At 37.4% G+C, this 24097-nt stretch overlaps 1 pseudogene; it reads left to right on the top strand.

Annotated features, from left to right (window-relative positions):
* Nucleotides 1-11019: 11019 nt before the first annotated feature.
* Nucleotides 11020-23060, top strand: LOC109078332 (annotated as a pseudogene).
* Nucleotides 23061-24097: the final 1037 nt, after the last annotated feature.

The raw sequence follows: 24097 nt of genomic DNA, 5'->3' as shown, positions 1-24097 counted from the left end.
TGGGAACCACTGGGTTACTACATACATGACAATAAATGGTAAAAGCTATGCAATTTCAGTTTTGAGTAAAATGAAAAAAAGAAGGATCAGATTTGAGTAACTTGATGTTGATTATCAATGAATAACCACTATATTTTAGTCTGTTTCTCACATAAAACTATGATGTGGCTTCAAAAGACTTGGAATATAGTGCACATGTTGTTTAAACCACATTTACAGTGATTTCCCCCCTTTTAAGTTAATAAAAAAAAAAAAAAAAAAAAAAAAAAAAAAAAAAAAATATATATATATATATATATATATATATATATATAAAAATTTTGTCATCGACAGAAAAAAATATTGAGGGTGAAGAAATAATAACAGAATTAAAATTTTGGGGTGGAAACTATCCCTTTAAGTGTTATGGTGGATTTTATGAAGAAAAAGAGGTGCTTCTATTGATAAATAAGAATAAAAGTTGTTTAGTCAAGATTGTTTTCTATTGAAAAGGGGAATCAGCAGGTACAGAAATTGTGTCTGTAGACATTTGAGCCAGTAACCCTGAATTTCTTGAAGCATTGCATTTTTTTATAATTTTGTATTTCATGCTCCTTCATTAGCATTTTCATTAGTGAATCTGTTGTTGTTTTGTTGTTATGATCGTAAGTTCCTAATGACTTAAACTGACATTGATGTTAGAGATTATTTCATGTTAATTTATATAATGTTCACCTTTCAGTTATTTGAGTATAATTTGTTTCTCTGTCCACACATTCTCTCTTCATCTTTCAATAATTGCTAATTTGCACCCAAAGAAAGAAACTCCCAAAACTGAAGAGTTATGTGACTTGAATATTCATTCATGTCATAGACAAAACAAACCTAAAAAAAAAATCATTATTTGCACCAGCCAAAACTGAAATATAGGATTTCCCAGGAGGGAGATTAGTTGCAGCACATTTCCAGCACTTTTTTATTTGTTGTTGCAATTAAAGGTGTATCTGATCATAATTTATCATATAAATGGTATTGCATATACTTACTGGATTTCCCTCTGATATTACTACTTACACTTGATCAGTTTACAGTAGTATATATTTTTTTAATACAGTGGTATTTTATGCATTGAGAATGTTGAGGTGTTACTCACTATAGACATTTTTTTTTTGTTAATTTGTTATAAAAAATTAAAATAAATTAAAAAAACTGGGGCCTCTGTTGATGTCTTGAATGCGTTTATCCTTGAAAATGTTTCTATTTTTGATCCAGGTTGTGCAAGTTCACACATATTTCAGGACATATATGATATATTGTTAGTTTAGATAAAGTCCATACTATTCATATCTATGTCTGATTTTGAACTTTTAGTTATTTTTTCCGCTAGTTGTTGAGCAACTTAATAAAAAAAGTTTTAACAGAACGGACTGGTTCTTCTTTCTTCATAAATCTATACCTTTGTTTCTATATTAATGGTATGCTCATACTCCCCGTGTTATTTTAATATCATTTGCATACTATTATAGTATTTATTCATATTAATTTATTATTAATTTGAGCTTAATTATTTTAACTTTATTACTCATTTTTACATTTTCAGTCACCTTAAGTTTCATAACTATGTACTTCTATAATTTTTTATTAGTTTTTATTTTTCATTAATTGAATTTTAGATTTTTTTTTTAATTCAACGTATTTTTTCAGTTTAAATTTTTTTTGTTAGTTAATATTTTATTTTAAGTTTAATAAAATACTGTTAATAAAAATTTTAAATACTGTTAATTAAAATTTTATTTAATTGGCTTAACCTGTCTTGTTTGTCTAGAGTTTAAACAACCACTGCAAAATCTAACAGCTTGTTGTTTATTTGTCTCGTAGTGACCGACCACTAAAAATCAACCAATTCCCAAAAACTTCAAAATTTGATATCTAGTTTTTTTTTTTTTTTTTTGCCCTCCAGACAGACACAAACTACTGTAAATCCCTCTCTATATTATGTCTGGGTACTGCTTTGTTTTCTGTAAAACCAAAAACAAATGTCTGGTCTCCCAAGAGATGCATTTATGATTTGTGTTGCACATTGAAGTTTTCAGAGGGTCCATGTATACACCCAGCTTCAAAGTGTCATTTTGAATCCCCACTGTCGTAGATACTATAGGCACTATTTGAAAATAATCACAACACTGCCTCTTGAGACATCTAAAGAAGTTTTCAAAAAGCACACAGACAACGGTCAAGTGTATCAAATACTCCCTCTTCTTTCAAACAGTCTTGCTGATGATAGTGTTTGACTTGCACCATCAAGTCTGGTCCACACTGCAGCTCATGCTGGCCCAGGACCATTAGAAAAGATGAGACTGTATATTGTACAAAAACTAATGTTTGTAGTTTTAACAGTAAAAAAGACTTACTTGATTAACAAAGTTCCCTTTACTGTATATATAGAGAAAACATATATATATATATATATATGTGTGTGTGTGTGGTGTGTGTGTGTGTGTGATCAGAATATCTAGTTAGACACACAAAATATCTTTCAAAGATTTGAAATCTAGACTAGTCAATGTACCCTGATCCTTTGCCTTTGACTTAGATTGATTGAGAAATTACGGCCCTGTTAAGTTAAACTGACCTCTTAAACCTGCACAGAATCAACAATTCGTTTCTGCAACACTTCAGAACACAGCCTGAACGTTCAATTATTATGGCTGACCTATTTATAAAAACCTCACTTTCACACTATTTTCCAACGGTACTTTACTTCCGAATATAACAAATAGTCATTATTTTTGCATGAACGATTCACAAGCTTGTTGTTATTTAGCATGGAAATAGACAGTTTTACATGCTGTTGCATCATACAAACCTCTAAACAATTTTTTTTTTTTTTCCCAGAGGGCTGACCACAGCTTTCAGATTGATCTGAGAATTTGACAAATTAGACTACTGTACTTCCATTTGGGTGGAAAAGTTTGGAGCAATTTCTGATAATCATATCTGCGTGTCCTTGCGCTCCCCTATTTTGTCTCGTTCCTCTGGATCTCTCTGCCATTATGATGTTGAACAGACCTCTTTTTCAAGGCAAAAAATTGGTCCCTTTGTGTTAGAGGTGGCTGTTATATAATCTATTGCAAGTGTTTGCTGCTCTAATCACCACTGTGGTGCATGTGCATTTCTCTCCAAAGTCCTCTGAAAATATCCAAATTACTTGTGTGTATGGAAGAGAAAGCAAGCTTTGTGCTCCCGTCACGGTGCGTCTCTCTCCATCAGCGACCAACCCCCTCCTGATTCCCCTTTAATTGGTTGAGAACTGAACTTGGACAGCGCTTGAGGGATCTTAACACCAGTGTTCTGGAACTTGGATCTTAAGCACTGCCTTCTACTGATACATACTTACAGTATGAACTTCTCCCAGAGGCATCAGTACATTAAGTTTCATTCTATGATAATACCTTCTTTTATGCTGTCTTGCACAGATGAAATGGCCTCACCATTTAAAGCGCCCTTTCATAAGAGTTTGGGTTAGAAATAATCAACCCTGCGAATCGAATCCTGCAAGTGGGCAGCATTTCCTTTGCTTTGGCTTAAATGTAAATGTGTAATTAGGCTTCTGTGTTTGCTGGATTGTAGAGGATGCTAATACAAGGCTATAATTCTCTCATCTCATGCTGTTTAAAAAAAAAAAGTTCTGTGGCGGTTTCTAGAACACAGTAACAGTGATTTTATGATATTTTGTCCTTTTTCGAGCATGACAGAACCACAGAAGACAGAGAAAAATCATTAGCTGACATGACATTAGAGTTTGAACAATAAATAACAAGTGAATTTTCATTTTTGGTCCTTCATCCGTTATCTTTTTAAATCTAAATTCTAGACTTCTAACGTCTCATCTGTCAATTAACTGACGAATGCTTTTTATTAATATATTAGGATTATGTCTTTGCACAGTCTTTTATTTACTACTTATAAAGGCAAATAATATTGGCAATGGTAATAACCCTACATTAAATAAATATATATATATGCCTATTTAATTTAAATATTTAAATAATTAAGGCTGCGATGTAAGTTAAATATTATCTTGTTGTTATGAGCTTGACTGGAATTTATTTATTTCAGGTGTTACATCTGGTAGCTGCCCCTTTGCAAAGTTTGCATAGTCATAATTGCTTCATATGTAGTTATAAAATCACTATTAAAAACCGTTTATCATGGAGCAAAAAGTGTGCACTTGAATAGTGAACATTACTGAAATTAACCTGCTAAGTTACCTGTATCTTTTTGGTGGAAGCTCTGATGAAGATGCGACTTTCTTCCTCTGCACGTGTTCTCCTGTTGCGTTTTGTTTTTTTTTTTTTTTTTTTTTTTTTCTTGTCATAAAAGTTATGACACAATAAATTACTTTCTTTCATTACTGCACACCAACAGGGCAAACTGCGCATTGCACTCAAAAATTGTTTGGTCGGGGTGCGATACGCGTGTGGTACTTCCATAGAGGGTGAGCGGACAGCCAATCAGAATCTGCCTCAGTGCTTGCCTCATTAAATATTCATAAGCTTTGCATTGCTGCAGAAACTATCGCGCTGGGTAGTATTAACATTTGAAAACAGCATTTTACAAATATTATTAATTGTATATATTATTCATTTTATTATTTTATTAAATACATATTAATTTTACATAGTTCGTTTTCTATTACATTACAAAATACCTAAAAAAACCGTGGAAATCATAGGCCTACATTATATATTTTTTCTATACGTGACAGATGGGCGTCGCGTGCTCGGTCGCGAGCGCTGCACCTGTTGTTTTAAAGAGTTTTATTACATTTTAAAAGATATTTACTGCATATTAACATATGCATATTCAGCGTTAATTCAGTCAGTGTTTATAAATGCATAAATTGAAATTCCAAAAACCTGTCTACCAGTCAGGCTACTTAGCCTAAAACGCCAGAACAACGTTTTCCCCATTATTAAAAATATCTGGATAATAAACAATTTCACAGCGTGAAAACCATTTGGTGACTCCACCTATCTTCACAGGGTGACAGCGGTCAGATGTGAGAGAGTGAGAGGAGAGAGAGAAAGAGAGAGAGAGGGAGAGAGAGAGAGAGGTACACGAAAGGGGCGCAGGGTGGTAGCTGTTCCACCCGAACCTCACGGAATGCATTGAAGCTCTAACCTTGAACACCAACAACCATTATTTGAAATTAAAAAAGATTCAAATCATAACACAGTGAGTCCCCTCACCATGTGGTTACTGTGGTTGCTACTTAAGTCTGGCCAATATTGTTCAATAACAACCTCTCAAGTTTCACTTAAGAGATACTGGAAAGTCGTGACTGGGAGAACCGAACCGTGGATCCGTGGAGATTTAGCTTGAGATTATTAAACCTCTTCACGATGGACAGGTGGTGTGGGACTGAATTCTTGCGCTCTCGCGAAACCCTGAGATGAGGAGAAAGCACCGACCTGGCCATTAAACTGGACTTAGGTGGGCTGAAAGAAGGTGTTTGTGGTGCACGTTGCTTTTAATGAGAAAGCATTCATCATTTCGAGTGAATTCTACTGTGCACAGGTAAGATCTTTCTCCTCCTCCTCTTAGTCACCTCCTGCGCTCCACCAAGGACAGATCCAAACACATAACACCTGCACCTGTGGGGACTTCATAAATGGAAGCTGATTTCTCACCAACTCCAAAGCAAAACCAACTTTGCACCATTGAAACAAGTTGCACAAGGTTTTGAATTTCTGCCAAATCCTTTCATCACAGGTAAGCAAGGACGCATTTTATTTACGCGCCCACAGTACGCACGTATTTGCGCACACTTTCGTTAATTTTAAAATCAATTGCATGTCAGGACTGGTTTATGTTTACCAACACAGGCGAAAATGCTAGTATTATGTTAGGGAACAATTTATTAGCATGCAGCAATAATCAGAGCAAAGCGGCCATAATTCCAAGAGTAATTGTCCCCGCCCCAAACAAAGCGCCAGAGAATTGCCTCTATCGCGCGCGTGCACGGATGCTTTGGAATTTATTGAGCCCAAACCTGTCGTGTGATAGAATACAAACAGGACAGGCTTGCGTTTGATGTCAATGAGATATTGCTCCTTTGTTGGACTGTAAATGCAACTTGATATTAGAGCACAAAAGAAGTGTGGACTGACAATCTGATACGCTCTACTCTCTGATCAACTGAAATGATGATTATATATATTTTTTTTTTTCAAGTTTCTGGATTAATGCAAATTTTGTAAAACCCTGGTTATGTATTTCATGATTAATATTTCAGACAAATGTGGACACATGTGGAAGTTGCAGCCATCCTCCAGAAAAAATTTTCAGGCTTTTCAGAATTGTTGACGCATTTCATCACATGTGCTTTATGTGTTAGTTTTCTGGAATGAAATGCATTTTATTCAAGCAAAATATTCAAAACTGCTTGAATATGAAGACAGTCAAATCATTATAATAATATACCACCTTAAAAAAACAACAAAGCAATTGCAGTGACACGGTTTTATAAATTCTCTAATGTTTTGTACTGTTGACACCAGTTCAAAGAGAGAAAAAACACTGAGCCTTAATGAATAATTATATTCATACCATATGAAATAGCACAACCCTTGCCTTTGAACACCTTTCATTACATGTGAAATGGCATTTACATGCCATTTTCCTGTTGAGAAAGAAATTTCTTACAAAACTGAACACTTTGTTCTGTTCATCCGCTGACACTTTGAATCTGAATAGTGTAAAGCATCCATAACAACCCATAGAGCAAAGCTGATTGGACGTGCTGAGATAAACATCTCATAGTTAATTTGCTCCATGTCTGTGAATGCTTTCGTCCTTGGCAACCTTACCAAGCCATTCAACTGCTCTGGCTGAGCTCCAGAAGTTATCAATGAAACCAGAGTGGGTTCCTATAAAAAGAAAATAGGACCTTAATTGTACGTGAGGGTGTTTGGGAATAATATGTAATATTTTTACACTGATATATGTCATCCAGATATTAAATCACTCAGTTTAAACTGGTAAAATCCCATCTGGTCTCTCAGTATACACGTAAATGCTGCCAAGACAAGAGAATCAAGGGAATTAATTCTTCCACAAGGTCTGAATTCCAGCATATTATGTGCTTCCCTTGGTTACTTGGGCATTTATGGATTTCATGGCCTAAATAACCTGGGGGTTAGAGACTGGATCCGTGTGGTGTGCTCCCTCAATCAGATTACACTGAAAAAACAATGAAATTAAGTCCATTAATAACAATTATCATGCCACAACCTGGCGGAGAAGGTTCATTCTCCCATCAGATATGAGCATTAATTAAATTAATTTGATTGCATGTCATTAAGAAAAATGTATATGATCTCATAAAGATTTATATACTGATGTAATCATTAGATTATTATATTAACTAAGCTGATATCATCGTCAGATTTGAGCTATGAATCAGATTTGTTGGACTTGACTAGGGTCTGCAAGTTAAAAAAAATCATCGTCAGCATTTGATTTCTCTATTTGCTGCTTAATTTAACTACCTAACTTAAATCAAAGAAGTATTATTATTTGTTTAATTTAACCGTCAGGTTGTGTTCCGGTCATTTTGACCTGGAGACAATTTCCTTTTTTCCCTGTAAATGCTAGTTAATTTTATTGCATTGGACTAAAATTTACTGGCTTTGCTCACACAAGGTCCAACATCTTCCCAAAAAAAAAATGTTCTATAATTTTTCTACATTTCTACACCTTGTCAAAAATGACCGAACTACAAAAAAACAAACAAAAAAAAAACAGAAAAATTTATGCTGTAGATAGTGTTACCAAATCTTGGGTTCAATCTTTTCATTTAATTTTCTTTTAATTGGCACAGGTTATGTATTTCTTTTTGGAACTGATTTGAGCTTATGCACCTCAGCTTTTTGAGTCGCCCATTGCCAAAATTATTCACAAAAAATGCCTTTTTTTCTATTAAAACAATAAGCTCAAATCAATGAGGTCTATGATCAAATAGTTCCAAAAAGAAATGCAAAACCTGTGCTAATTGAATGAAAAGACTGAATCCAAGATTTGGTGATGAGTAATTTTTAAAAGGCCGGTCATTTTTGATCGTGAACAACAAATTAGGTAAAGAATTTGTTTTAGCACAGCCAAAGAGTTAAATCAAATCATTTTGACCGCTTGTCATTTTGTACATGTTTTACTTCCTTTGCGATTTACAGTGCACTGATTGCAGCGCTGTGCCTCTGGAGCAACCTTGGTTGAAGTGCCTTATTCAAGAGCACAGTAATGATGGCTCCTCTCAATAACTCTTCAGTTAACAGTTTTCCCCCAAGTGTAAAACCTGAGATATTGACATTAAAACCTAAAATATACTTTGATATTTTACGCCTGAGGACATTGTGTGGCCTTAAACTTGAGTGAATGTTCATTATTCAAGTGAGACCTCTATGTTTTACTGATCTACTAATATCCAGACCTCTGTTCATTACCATGGACTGGTTCATTACCTTGACAGTTTTCTCTTGTCCAGCGAACAGAGGGTGCCCGTTGCTTCCATCTGTTCCAGAGAAGAGGGAAAAGCCATGATTAGTTTTTAATGTCATTTAAATGTTTTTGTGGTTTTGGTCAACTGCTGTTGGTGAAATTTAGAAACCTGTGAACTAATTATAACCCGTAATGTTTTGTTTGGGGACTGAGAGAGACCAGCACATTTTTATTAGCTAAAGAACACACCTACACTCTCAGAAAAAAAAGCTACAAGGCTGTCACTCGGGCGGTACCCTATGGTACAAACTTTAAATGTATTTAACACTATTTAACACTAAAAGGGTACATAGTAGTTCATTAAAAAGGTATATATTTAGTATATGTGACCCTGGACCACACAAAACCCGTCTTAAGTCATTTGTAGCAATAGCCAAAAATACATTATATGGGTCAAAATTATTGATTTTTTTCTTTTATGCCAAAAATTATTAAGATATTAAGTAAAGATCATGTTCCATAAATATATTTTGTCCATTTCCTACAGTAAATACTAATTTTTTGATTAGTAATATGCATTGCTAAGAACTTCATTTGGACAACTTTAAAGGCGATTTTCTCAATATTGCGTTTTTTTTGCAATCTCAGTTTCCAGATTTTCAGATAGTTGTATCTATTCTAATCTAATGTCATCTTTTCTTGTAAGAACAATTTTTTTTTTAATTTTCGGAAGATTGAGATCAGAATCTGAAAAATGCAATTTTATGAAGTCCCGACATTACAAGGAATCAACTTTATTAACTTGCTAGAATCCCTCAATTTAATCCACCTATGATAACAGATCTTGTAATTAATTAGAATACATGTATATCTTTATCACACTGCATTGCCACCCCAACCCACCCACTTTTTCTGGTTTCCATGGTAACAAACGTTAAGGAATAGAAACCTAATAAACAAGATGTTGCCTCATTACACCAGCAGGAAGGATACAAGAGGGCAAACACCGGGAGCATAGGTGCTTTATCTTAAATTAAATCTCATATGGCATTTTTGAAAAGTTAGTGGTGTCCAGAGGCTCATAAGAACATCTCCTTCACATTCAAATGTTCAAATCATATTCATCATCATCATATCTAAGGCATAAAAAATTCAATTTATAAATATATACTGTATTATTTATAACTGTTTTGCTGTGCAATTCATATTTATATCTTGCACTACAGAAGAGGGTAAACTTGCTAGTGACTCAAAAATGATTCACAATCAAATGGCAAAGCTGGAAAAAAATGTGAAAGAAACATATGTTAGATTTTATAATTAGGTGCTGGCTAAGACAAGCATCAGTATAATTATTGCTCATTATTTTTCAAAACCCTTAACCCTAACTATTAAAAATTTGGCATGTAACTCGTCCTGCACCATATGTGCTACAGCCGTATATGATACCTCAAATTGTGCCGCTTGTTGAAGAGAGATGTACTGTTACGCTTCAAAGCAATCTGATTCAATGTATTTTATCTAACAAATAATGAAACGTGAAATAAAATGATAACAGCCCTTACACAGAATGAAGAGATCAGGACTAGTAAGCCATTCAGCCAGAAGTGGACTGTGATGGTGGGATGTGTATTTCCTGAGAAAATAATATATATGTATATATAAACAAACACACATATATGTCAGGAAATAATATATATATATATATATATATATATATATATATATATATAGATATATATATATATATATATATAATATATATATATATATATATAAACAAACACACATATATGTCAGGAAATACACCACCATACCAGATACATCTAGTCATTTCTAAAGATATAATTAATGCCATACAAAGAGAACTATCCCAAACCAGCATAGAAAAGGCTCTTTAAAAACATACACCATCTGAAAATGAATAATAGAAGTAAAATACATAATAATCTTTGCAAAGGGGTATTAGACAAGTAAAGAAGATAGTCTGGCATCTCTAAATAGAGATGAAAGCTCTATCAGTAGTGTGTGAAATATAGTTGCGAAAGACTTTCCTATCAGCTGAAATTATTTATCGTTTCATCTTTTCATCCTCTTCCTTCAGGTTGTAATTTTTCATAACCACGCAAAAAGATGATATCCATCACCTTTGACACCATGAGAAAATTACGGAATCGCGGGGAGTTATTGATGTATCTGAATTAATGAAGCTAGAAAACAGAGCCTCACCTCTCAAATGTTGAGTTCAATCAGGATGAATTGCTATCTATAGACATGCCCGCCTCCTCACTGCCACCACAAAACCTTATGCAGATTCAATTTCTTATGTAATATGTGACTCTGTGCATTGTATGCTTCTGTTATCAGAAGTATTAATCATATATAAAATGATATTTTTCATTTTCAGTGTTGTTTATTTTGCATTATGAGTCAATGATATTCATGTCTATTTTTTCAGGTTGCAGAGAAGATACCGAGATGCGTCCACAATCAACGGCAGGACATATTAAATATCTCAACCAACTAAACCACACAGGGTAGTTATAAGAGCACTTCACCTCCATAACCCCGTCATGGCTGGGGTTATGCCCATATTCCTGTTCCTGTTAATTCCTCTGGCCCAAACGAGCCCCAGGGACACCCCACCTCTGGCCGGATCCAAGCGGGAGATCATCATAGATGGAGACCTGGTGATCGGAGGGCTGTTCCCCGTGCACGAGAAGGGCGAAGGGATGGAGGATTGCGGTAAGATAAATGAAGAGCGGGGGATCCAGAGGCTGGAGGCCATGTTGCTGGCACTGGACGAAATTAATCAGGACAACCGTATCCTGCCTGGTTTGAAGCTGGGAGCCCTGATATACTGGAGCACCTGCTCCAAAGACACGTAAGCACTAGAGCAGTCACTGGACGTTCGTTCGTGAGGGCTTCTCTCACAAAAGTTCATCAGCCAGCTTCAATCTGTCCCGATGGTCCTTCCTTCCCCCCCTCAAATCCTGTGCCGGACGAATTGCCTCTGGCCATCTCTGGAGTGATTGGAGGATCATATAGTGATGTTTGCTATACAGGTAAGGTGGACAGTACAGCAATCTAAATGCAGTGCCTAAAACTAAAATCATAAAACAAACCCACCATTTTCATTACTTGAAATAAAATAAAACATTAAGTGAAACAAATAAGAAAAAAAGCATACACTGTAAACTTATTTTATTTCATCTAGTTACCAAGGCAATATTTCTCATTTTTGTTTAGTTTAAAAAATAACTACTTAAGCTTTATTTAAAAAAAAAAAAAACTACAGACAGATTTAGAAAAGAAAATATCAAAACAGCAAATTTACTCAAACTTAATTACTAAAATTAAAATACACAACAAAGTACAAAAATAAAATCTAATTCAAAATATTAACAAAAACTATAATAGGATCCAACAGTATTAAAATACTATTGCACTATGCAAAGCAGTTCACAATGGAATATCTTTCTAAAAAATAAATCTATATGACTAGATGGTTGGTCAGTTAGGTTTTGACTTGTGTTTAATAAACCTGGTCACCTTGTATTTTCATAACAGTTAAGCACATTCAAATCGTATTGCCATAATTGTAAAAAAAAAAAACAATGATCATATTATTAAATTTGTAAAGAACTGGTTTATGAAATATTATTATGTGATGTAACAATTCCTCAGTAGTTAAAAGGCAGATAAGTGGGTACAAGCAATGGTAAAATTACTTCTTCTGCATAGTTCAATGCATTACCAAAGCAAACAAAGGCTTCTGATTGGTCAATCTTTGTATTATGCAGCTGCCTGCAGTTTTGTTTTGCGACTCTTACAATATAATTTAAGTTCACTGAACCTTGAAAAAGTGGTTGCTACACCCCTGCAAAACATTTTGCCTCAGTTTATTTGTCCTGAGTAAGCCCAGACGTTTGCATCATCAATCCAGCACCTATATACACCGTTGGCTGCAACGTCTGATGCAATATGCCGAACAGACAAAAGTGGAAACACTTGAGGAGTTTCAAAGTCCATCGTCGAATTGGTTAAATTATACAGGATTTCCGGGAGACGCGTGTGTTGCATTCTTTAACGTTCCGCCTGGAAACAAAGATGCTATAACGCCAAACCCCCTCACGAAAGAAGAAAGCCGTTGTGTTTACACGTTTGACGACGAGCGCTTATCAGGATCAACTAAATGCTGGATTTTTCAAAAGTATGTGAAATATTTTTAAAGTTCGCGGCATAGACTCTTTCAAATACGTCCGAGAGTTTTACACACTGGACTGTTATTGTGGCGACATTTCCACGCCCCCGACAACGTGATGCTGAAACGGAAACGAACTGTGATTGGTTGTACTTTTTTTGATATGTCAGTCATAAACAGCCTCATAGGTGGGCCTTGTCCAATGCAAAGCTGACCCATGAATTCCAGACCTTCAGCCGTTAGTCTGAAAGGTCTGGCTACGCGAGACTAAGACCTCAGACTACATTACTACAGTTTCTCAACTTCTCAAATGTTTCTTTGCATTTCTCACACAAAGACATGAATATGAAATATGAAAGTGTTATCATATTAGTAAATACAATATAAAAAAGGAAGTACTTCTGACCATGTTTCTTTTAGTTACTTTACACTCAACTCCTCCCTATCCAACCGAAACAATTATACACATTTCATTATTATCGCCCATAGCTCTGTCAGCACAATAGCTTTCCTCTGCTACAGGACTGACCTCCTCCTGAGTGAAGAGTCCAGAGACTGTGATCTACAGCTTGTTAATTATGCTTCTCTGCCTTTGGGCAGTGATTAGCATGAGATGACTGAGTGCTAATTGCCCTGCGCTCTTACTTTATACGGTAGGAATCGTGGCTTAATTGTTAAGCCAGTTGTGCTGGAATTTACATTGCTAACTGCTGTACACACACATCTAAGCCCACACTTCAAGACACAACAAAGAGGGTTGCAAAATGATGGGGTCATATTATATGAAATTACATTTTCATATAATTTAATTAATTTGGTTCATATATTCATCCTTTTACCCACTTTCATGTTTGTTCCCAAAAAAAAAATATGGAATTTCTTTTCAGCTGTTGAACACAAAGAAGATATTCAGAAAAATGTTGGAGGAAAGGAAGTCTTTTTGAATTCCATAGAATGGAAATAAATAAATACTATGGAAGTCAGTGGCTACTGTCAACAGTTTGGCACTATCACATCATTAAAATATGTTCTTTTGTGTTTAGCAGAAGTAAGAAACTCATACATGTTTTGAAGTAAAATTTAACACAATTTAAATTTAAAAGTAAACCAAGTAATATTATTAAAAAATCTTCAACAACTGAAATAATGCTGAAATAAATTATATAGGAATAATTAATAGATAACTGGTTGAAAAAACTTTAAAAAAAAAATAGAAATGTTGCCTTGGCAACTGAATGAAATAAGTGTTAAGTTGAATTATTAAAATAACTAAAATAAAAAAAAAAGAAATCAAAAAATTTAATCTAAATAAAAAACTAATAAAAATGGCAGGGACAGTCGCTATATTGAAAGGGTTTGAGACTGTGTGCGCATACCTTTTTTTTTTTTTTTTTTTTTCTTGTGATTTTTTTTTAGACATTCAGCATTGCTATATGATGTCATTTCCTGTGACCGCCAAAGTGGCTAATCACATGGCAAATTCGACTTCAACTTCATGGCAATTTTTGTCTGTCAACTTAAGTATATATAACAAATATAGCAAGAATTTGATGCTTTTATGCCATGCACAATATATTGTGCAGAGACATACACATTTGAGTGTTTCACACTCTTGTGGGAAGTATGTCACAGCCAGCGACCGCAACTTGAAGGTCTTAGAGCAGCTCCCTTTCCAACAGTGCCTGGCCAACAGGGCCTTTGACAAGGCCTGCCAAAGCCCATGCCCACCTGTCCAAGCACGGCTGGGGCGGAATAAGAGAGAAAGAGCATTTTGATCTTGGGGGTCTTCAGCAAACCTGGAGCTCATACAGGCCCAGTGGTAAATGAGAGACGCTCTTGGCAGCGAACCCAAACATAAGCATGACCAGACTGAACATGAATATAAAGGACTAACACACATGGTAGCGACACTGACAGTCCTATCGGGGCCTGGCTTCCGTTTTCTCACACCTGTTTTTCACCCATTGCCATCTGGATTGTAAGACAGAATCAGAGGCTTACACATTACCATTCATTGGTTGATAACGACGTACAATGCCCTTAATGTGATGTGTGGGTAATGGTGGCGGGATGCAGAGCCTATATCGAGTGCTGCCGAGTGGGTGGTGGTGATGAGATTGGCCAGACTATCCTGCTTATTTTGTGAGTGACATGCCGTCCCCATCAGAGAGGGAACAAAATCGTCATGGCTTCAAAACTCACAATGCAACGCATTCATTCACGATAGCCTTTCTTAATATCTCATGGTTTTAAATTCGTATTCATAATGCCCGCATCATTACGAGCAAACATCTTGGAAAATGTGGCCTGTATTTTATTTAATGTTTTGATATTAAAAGAATAGCTTTCCCCCCCCCCCCCTCATCCAAAAATTACATTTCTGTTCATTTTTTGTCACTTTCATGTCATTCCAAACCTATTGAATTTTTTGATGGCCCCAAAAACAGCAACATTATATGAAGACTCTCACGTCTAAGCTCTATAATGACAAAAAAAACAAAACACTAAAAAACATCATAAAGTGTCATAAAGTTAGTCGATACGGTAGTCCTGCACTATATTCCAAATCTTCTGACGTAATTTGAATTTGTAGTGATAAGAGAACCAAAGCTTTTTCAAAACTCTGAATAAATTGCACCCGCTTGTTCACTGGGGTCAACATCAAAATCTCACGGCTCACACATGCCCATGAAAACACCTTTGACAAAACCAGTTGCAAGAATTTTCAATGTGTAATTTATTAAATCCAATCTACAAATCATAGCATTGCAATTACATATGAACGTTTCTGTAAGGTAATAAGTGTATGTGTTTTGTAGATGAGGTTAGATAAGATGTGTTGACCAATGTCTGAATTGTGATTTTTTTAAATGAATAGTTTGATCCAGATTCACAAACCTGCGTCTAAATGATTCATTCACAAGCAATACTGATCAGAGTTCACGAGATTCCCAGCTCTCTCATTAGTGAACCGCTTTCAATGGATTGGCAGATCATCATCGCAAAATAGCCTCAAATTTTTGGTCACACAAGCCTATCATTTGACATTCAGGAATGAGTCAAATGGCGGACACTTTGGCGCATCGTTTTTAGATAGCCTTGAAAGAAGCCGGTTCCTCATTGTTCATACATGTTTGCCCACAGTCTAGTCAGGTTTTGCAACGACCTCAGGCGGCAAATAAAGGATTTTGCATTTGTGACTTTAACAATCTGCACATCGGAAATGTTGTTTCATATTTCAGATAGACACGAATTAAAAAGACAGAAAATCCATTTGTTTCAGATTTTGTCTGTATGTGAGACATTGCTAGAGTTTGGCACATATTGCGCCCTATGATATTTGATACTGACAACCAATAAATAGCCACCCAGCCCGCATCCTTTAATCTCTGGCACATTTTCTCTCCCCCACCAAGGTGACCGGAATAGATTATTCACCTATTTTCTCCAGCCCACAGAAATGAGGGGGATGGTGGTCGTGAGACATAGCAATTATAAAAGAATAATCACCATGCATTTGGAAATCTAGCTGACAAAATGCCAGTCTCCTTTGTGAGAATAGGCCTGTTGTGGAGAACCAGTAATTGTTAGATGATTTTATGCTTGTGAGTCTGCATGAAGGTGCAGGATGTTTGCCATGAGTCCACTGTTTGTTAGAGGTTCTTGTATTATTAACAACCTGTGCCTGGCTTCAGAAGCGTATGGTGGTAGTGGGGCCTACAAGATGACTCACTCATATGGAGATGATGTCGCTTTGAGCTGTGCCACCTACCGGTCTGAGAACACTGAAAATTTGATGTATATAGGTTTGCGAACTGCATGTGGGTCTATATCCTTAGGTGAAGCCCAAAACAACAAGAAAAATAACGCTTTATAATTAAATGCCATATAAATGCCAAATCATTGGTGCATTCCCACAGACTTAAAGAATTAGAATATTCATAAAATAATTAGCACATCATTGAAACAAAACCAATTTCAGACCGACTATGGCCCATACCACGTTTATTGATTTGTCATTCTGTTATCATTTTCAAGTCCTCTGCACTCTTACTCGTAGAGTGAAAGTACGGAGCTGCTTGGCTGTGTAGCACTTGCGTGAAGAAGTTGTCCTGGAGAAATGGTGTTGTTATGTTAGTAGGAGGCTGGGAAAGCTTGAAAAGGGGTTCTTTGCAAGTCACAGTATCATCACTGTTGAGCCCGCTTTAGCCTTGTCATTTGGGTGTGCGGTTTCACATTCAGGACAGGGGTCAGACGCTTATTCATTCTTTTGCCCCAGCCCCATTACAACCCCCCCCCCCGAATCCACTCAGGACAGACACCCCGACGTGTTTTTAACCATAGATTTCATGAAACATTTGGATTTTAAGCCCGCGACTAGTTTAAGAATGTTATTAACTTCTCAATTGATATTGTTAAATTAGGCAATTACAGTTCAGGAACAACTAAATATATGCACTGCTATATTTTCTGTAAGTGTCATTAGCCTCCAAAAACGATGTGTTTCTCTTTCACCATATTGCTTATTGGGATGCTTCCTATTATGAAGCTTGTTGCCAGCGTGTTGAGGGGTGTTTTGCCTGTTGCGATGTTGCACCCCTAAGTCAGTGGTTCTCAGCTATCTCTTGCATATCTGAGGCCCCACTATTGTCCAAGACAATACTTAAAAGGAATTATTTTTTTCCCATTAACCTTTATCTGGTTATTTTTACTGACAAATGGACAATTTCACAACACCTCTTACCCCAGTAACATATTTTTAGCACTTAGACATAACTAGAAAAGCAGACAAAGAAGTTGGGCTGAAAACAATATTTTGTCATGCACTTTTTTAAAGTTTTTACTAGTTTCCCTTTACTCTTGTCAGGACGCTTAAAATAACATTTTCAAAATTCCCCTCATATTATTTAAATTAATATACGAAATTATGATGTCAGTTTACATCTTAATTTTTTAGACATGTTCAGCTTCTTTTGAAGCTTTCCTTATTTTTAAATAATTTTAGCACGTCATCTTACTCGACCCCCTTGAACTGTAGCCTAAGGACCCGCTAGTGGATCGCGGACCTCCCCCAACTTGTATGAGAACCCACTGTGGCTTATCACTAGAAAAAAAAAAAAGAGTGTTATGAGTTGTAGCTTTGATAATGTTTGACACACCAGAAATTGCTTAGTAACTTTCACAAGCTAACAATCTTGGAATAATGATTGGGAAATTTGGAAGTAGAAATACTCTGGAATATTCTGTTCTTGTTAACACGCATAAATCCAGTTATCTCTTTTTTAAGTGTAAGATGAGTGCATACAGCTGTCTAGCTGTGTGCTTTGCCTAGCGCATTGTGTATCACAGAGAGGCGTTGCTAGCGGGGTTACTAGGTCATGTTGGGTTGCTTGTTTACTGCGACCTCAATATTCGAGCGTCTCGCAAGTAATCATTTTGACTTGTGATACCCTCCTTTTGCAGCTGTAGCCTGACCTGACAATATAATTTTCATACTTGCACATAAAGCCACGTTCAGTAGCCAATGACATTTGTCACATATTATGGCTTTTTGGAGTCTTGCCGGGAGACCTTTACTTTACACATTATGCCCTTTATGCCATGCCAAAAGTACCAGCAGTTTTCCTACTTAGAGAATGCGGTAGGCAGCAAGATCTATATCTCCATGTTCCGCTGCCTGAGTAGGGCAGCAGTGTTCGCACTAGTGTCAGCTCAGGTGGTCCCTGTCAAATGCTTCAGCGGTGTTATGGCAGTTTCTGCTTCCTGGGGAAAAAAAAATGTAATGTGTTGATAGGTAACTGGAATATCAACATCTGCTCGAGCTTCTAAAGCTGAGAAGCCGTGGACAGTGATGCCTAAGAGGTGTGCTGATGACAGCATCAGATTTTGCATACAGCTCACAAGTATTAACACCACTGCTCAGTTAAATCCTTTTTTTCTACTTTTCTAATGAGTGGGTGTGGTGTGCAATTCCTTAGAAATTTAAATGCTAAGGCAAAAGCAGAGCAAATTCAATGGCAATGTAGTTTGAGTAACAATGAATGATTACTTTAGTTCCACTTTTCATTGATTTTCTCACTTTTATTTACGCTTTAGCCCATACAATGTCAAATTTAGCAGAGGTGAGATGCCAAACTAGTGTTCTTCCTCTGTGAAGAACTGCACTTGTCTAAATGAATCAGATTTTCTCAATTCCACCTCTTAGCAGACTGTCTGCTCTCCCTCAGGCTTGACAATGAATGGAGGTTCTTTAAGTGTGCTTGTCAGAAACCGACATGTGAGTGCTTCACCCATCAGCTTTATATGTCTGTCAGTTGAGAGCTAAACCCAACAAGTACAACCCAATCATTTTGTGATTGATATTTAAACATGCTATCCACCTTATTGGCACAAAACAGTTTTGTCAGTCAGCTCTTGCTCCGTCAGAATTGAATTGTCCTGAGAACAAGATAACAATTTTATTGCTCTATAATTGGCTGTAGGTCAATTATTGTCTCATTTGGGTCTGCTTATTTCTCCTTGGGGATTTTAGGAAGCAACAATAATAATGGAAAAACAGTATGGCTTTAAAGAATCTTTCAACCACCATACATTTTTCTTGTGTGTGGTTTTTTAAAGGCAGCTACAACTGACACCTTGACTAGATACATTAAGGAATTGACATTTAAAAGCTTGATGATTTTTAAATGTGAGTGAAATCTATAACTATGCTGAAAGCTTTTTTTAAACATCTGAAACACTTACATGTGTTGGTGTGAATTCAGACAAGAATTTCTGTCATTACACAAAGTCCCTGGAGTCTGTGCTATTATCATAATTTCCAGTGCGAGAGGAGCTTCGCTAACTTATCATTAGAACTGAGCCACAGGACTATAAGAAAACAGAAGAAAAAATGCAAATTAGAAAATATGCCGTCTTCCTCTTGTGATAAACACCTTCTTTATAAAATACAAATACAAAGATTTATGGTTGGGACTTTGAACAAGATTTTCATTGCATTCTCACAGTGAAAACAGCCCATTTTCTTTCAAAATTTTGTCAGTGAAATGCATAAATGGACTGCATCGCCATTTCAGATTTTGGAGGTGTGTCTAGCGCGGCCTGAGGACATCTTGCACGACATACCTAGGCACATTAAATCATTTTGTCGCGCTATACATAGTTACTGTGCGATCAAATTAGGTCTGTCTGAGTCCCATGAAACTATGGCCTGCAAACGAAGGGCTCAGATGAGGGGAGCCATAGGAAAACAGGACAGAGGTCAAAATAAACAAAGAAAAAGCCTGTATTTTCCCCCCCCTCACACGCTAGCAAAAAATATTTTGATTGGGACATGCTTTGCAGAGGTCATCTGTAGCCGTCACTCACTCATTTGGAAAATGCGGGTTTTTTAATTTTATGACATAAAGCAAGGTATAAATCTATCTTATTGACAAAAAAGATGCAAATTCAGTAAACAGTTGCACCACTTTTGTGCTATCTACAGGCTGCATCGACAATTAGAATGTCGTGGAAAAGTTCATTTCAGTAATTCAACTCAAACTGTGAAGTTTGTCATATCTAAAATAGATATGTGTATAATTCCTTTAAAAAAACTGCTAAAGCTCAGGTCTATGCAAAGTGTGATAAAATGGTTGGATAAAATTGCGATTTATAGCAAAGAAGTATTGCGTGCGTTAATGAGCAATTATTTTTCTGGCTTTCTTTGTAGGTGTCAAACCTTCTTAGACTCTTCCAGATCCCACAGATAACTTTAATGGCTTCCACTAGTGCCAAGCTCAGTGACAAATCTCATTTATGAGTATTTTGCCCAGACTGTCCACAGACTTCTATCAAGCTAAAGCCATGTCTGAGATCATACGATACTTCAACTGGACTGATGGTTTCTATACTGTAGCCTCAGAGGGGAACACTGTAGACCGGGTATTGATTCATTTCATCAACAAGAGCCAGAGTTACGCCCAACTCTGCATGCGCAACTTCAGTAAAAGTCAACCGTTCAGTCAACAGAGGAAATTATGAAAATGTTATTATTCGCTCACGGCTTCAGCAAAAAGCCAATGCGCAAATTGGTGAGCCTTTTTACACTTAAAAGTGAAGATGCAAAGAGGAACTGCTTTCGCTGCAGCACCAGGATGAATGTTAACTTCATTTGGGTGGCCAGTGATGGCTGGGGAGCGCAGGAGAGTGTAGTCCACGGCAGCGAGAAGGCTGCTAACGGGGCTTTCACTATTGAGCTTGCCTCATACTCCATCAGGGAGTTTGAGGACTATTTCACCAAGCTAACACCAGATTTGAACACACGGAACCCACATGGTTTAGAGAATTCTAGGAGCACAGGTTTGGTCCTGTCATCTACGACTAACAAGGGTGTGCCAGTAATAGCCTTAGGAATGGGTCATTTTAAGTCCAGAATCAAAGATCATGTTTGTGGTGATAGCAGTCCTATGGCGATGGCCTATGCCCTACACAACATTGCGCAAGCGTTGTGCCCCAATACACAAAGGTTTGCGATTCCATGACGCCCAGGCAATGGCCAGCGGTTCTACCGGAGTTTATCTCAAGACTAATTTTGATGGTGAGTAGAGTTAGCTGACCAACGAGACCTTTCAAGTTACACTAGTCCTGTTTATGCCATAGACATTTCCTCCCAACCTATAAGGAAGCTCTTTTATTCTACTCCTATAATTAGATCTAACATATAGAGTCGTAATATGCACCGAAACTTGATTTGTCACTCAGATCAATGTTGTCTCCCACTGAAAGCCGTTTGATGGCAAACAAAGGATCATGGCTTCAAGCAAGAAGGCACATTTTTATCTTCACGTCTGTTCGCATGTAGAGCATTACACGGCATTTTGAACTTTCGTAAATTAAAAAACCGAAACCCCAAAACTTGTACAGTACCGACAGCCCAACTGTCATGTTGATATGTAAAATTCAGGAGGGGAAATATTGAGGGCTTCCAATGCGTGGGACGTAATGACCTGTGCTATTAAAATCGGCTTCCTATGGTACTATAACATGTAAAGTAGGAAACATGAAAGGAATATTTCTAAAGGCAACTTAATTGTAAAATACATGGCTTATAATATTGACTTATTCAGAATAAGGTAAATAGTTAGATTACTGACTGTAAAATCCAGGTGCAAATAGACCTCAGTTTGTCAACCTTTTGACAATATACTGATTTACTTAATGTTGTTTTTAACCTGAATTTAAAATTAACTGTACAATCACTTTTAAAGGAAATTTATGTTGCACACACTCTCCTAGCTTTAAGCCACCACAAAGGTAATGTCTTTAAACCTTTTTCAGCTCCTTTCTCAGGCCTGCTGACAACTGAGAATGTGGTCCCGGTTCACCCCATTAGGTGACAGCCTGGGTCGCCATAACATTCTTCACTACCGGGCCAAGAGGAAAACAAGTTTGTCTACCCGGAAGATAGCTACTGGGCACAGGGACTTCTCGCGGCTCAATACTGTGTGTGTGGTGCCTTTGGGCTGCTGGAGTAGTTCCGACATCCCAGTGCAGGACCCAGCGTGCAACCAAAATGAAGCTAAAAGTATGCAGCCTGGGGATGTGTGTTGTTGGATTTGCATCCCATGCCAACCTCACCCAATATCTCCTAGATGAGCTTTACCTGTATGGACTGTGGATTTGGAGAATGGCCCCCTTGCAAAACCTGACAGGGTGCTATGAGCTCAGAGGAGCATATCCACTGGTTCAGATGGCATGGGCAGTAGGGACCTGTTACTATCGCCTGTCCTGGGGATGCTGGGTACGCTTGCCGTGGCTGGGCTTTTCTTAACGTAAAACAATGATACTCCCGTGGTAAAAGCTAGCGGTCGAGAACTTTCGTGACATCCTGCAGTTACTTGGTGTGCTCCTGTGCTATGCCAATGACCTCTCTTATTTACATTGCCAAACCTTCAGCAGTTGTGTGCCCCCGCGAATGTCTTCTGGGCTTGGCACCTCCTTTGCTTTGTTTGCTACTCTCGGCTTTTGTCTGACGGCTCAGACCAACAGGATTGCACGGTCTTTGGTGGGGCGAAGGGACAGTGCCACAACGCACCACGGTTCATCAGCCCTGCCTCTCAAGTAGCAATCTGTGCCGCGACTGAGTCTCCACTTCAGCTGTTGGTTGCTCTTATCTGGTCTGTATGGTTTAGGCACCGGGGGTAAGGAAAGAGGTGGGTCGCAGATCGTAGAGATGTGGTGACTCTGAAAATGCAACAGCCTGGACTCAAGCATGCTGGTGGTCCCTCAACCTGGCAAACTGCGCACCTCATCATCCCTCTGCACCTTCTATGCCTTCAAGACCAGGAAGTGTCCAAGCAATTCAACGAGGGCCAAGGCAGAGTCGCTTCACCATTGATACCCGAACCGTGCATCATCTGGCTGTCCTTTCAGCCATCTTCTATGTCACACTGGCCTGACTACAGAGTAAGTAGAGCCCATAGTTAGAAGCAAATTTGAAGGTAAATGCCAGTCAGTGTAGTTTATCTATTTCTGTATTTCCCCTTGGAGTATACCCAACAGCAATTTTAGGATGTCTCCCTTATATGACAAGGTCCAATATTTGCAGTTTCCTCAACTGATAAGTTAAATCAGGTCTGTTGATTAGGGTAGAGGTGTTTAATCCCTTTCTTGGAAAGCTACTTTCCTGCTATTTTTTTTTTACTAATTTACCCCCAGAAACCTGTTTCAAAAACCTCAATCAACTGGTTTAGGTGTGTTTAATTAAAGTTTTAACGAACTTTGCAAGGCAGTTGCCTTCAGGAGCAGGTTTGATTCTGCTTCTGGAGGTCCCTGGTCTTGCAGAATTTAGTTGCAACTCTGATCAAGCACATCTGCCTGTAATTTTCAAACAATCTCAAAGAAACCTTAATTAGCTTGATCAATTTGGGGTTAATTCGGGTGGAACAAAACTCTGCATCCCACAGTGGACCTTAAGATGCAGACTTAAGAACCCTACATGAGGGCCAGAACAATGTGACGTGTTGGGGTACGTTCCCATAACCAAGAGTGGAACCACTGATCTAGTTTTGCGGAGACCCTCTAAAGGCACAGAAGGTCACTGACGCAATGCTCAAATGCTTTTTTGTGTGTGTGTGTGTGTGTGCGCATAGTTCTTAGCTCCTGAAGAGTTACTGTCCTGCAGAGTTCAGTTCCAACCATGCTCCAACACACCTGCCTGAAATTTTCAAGTAACACTGTAAGATGTACGAGGTAGCCTTATGCATAGAGCAGGGATCCTCAAATCTGGCTCACAAGATCCAGACTGTCTTGACTGTCGTACAGTCTGACATTATGACAACTAAGATCCTACAGTGTGACATGGGGTTCGTGTTCATATAATGTACCACAACAATCGCAAAGGACTCTAAAACTGCCAATCAATAAATGTCTGGC

Source organism: Cyprinus carpio, chromosome A11, assembly GCF_018340385.1.
Source record: "Cyprinus carpio isolate SPL01 chromosome A11, ASM1834038v1, whole genome shotgun sequence".
Lineage (NCBI taxonomy): Eukaryota > Metazoa > Chordata > Actinopteri > Cypriniformes > Cyprinidae > Cyprinus > Cyprinus carpio.
The sequence above is the reverse complement of the archived record's forward strand: the minus strand, read 5'-3'. Positions and strand labels throughout refer to the sequence as shown.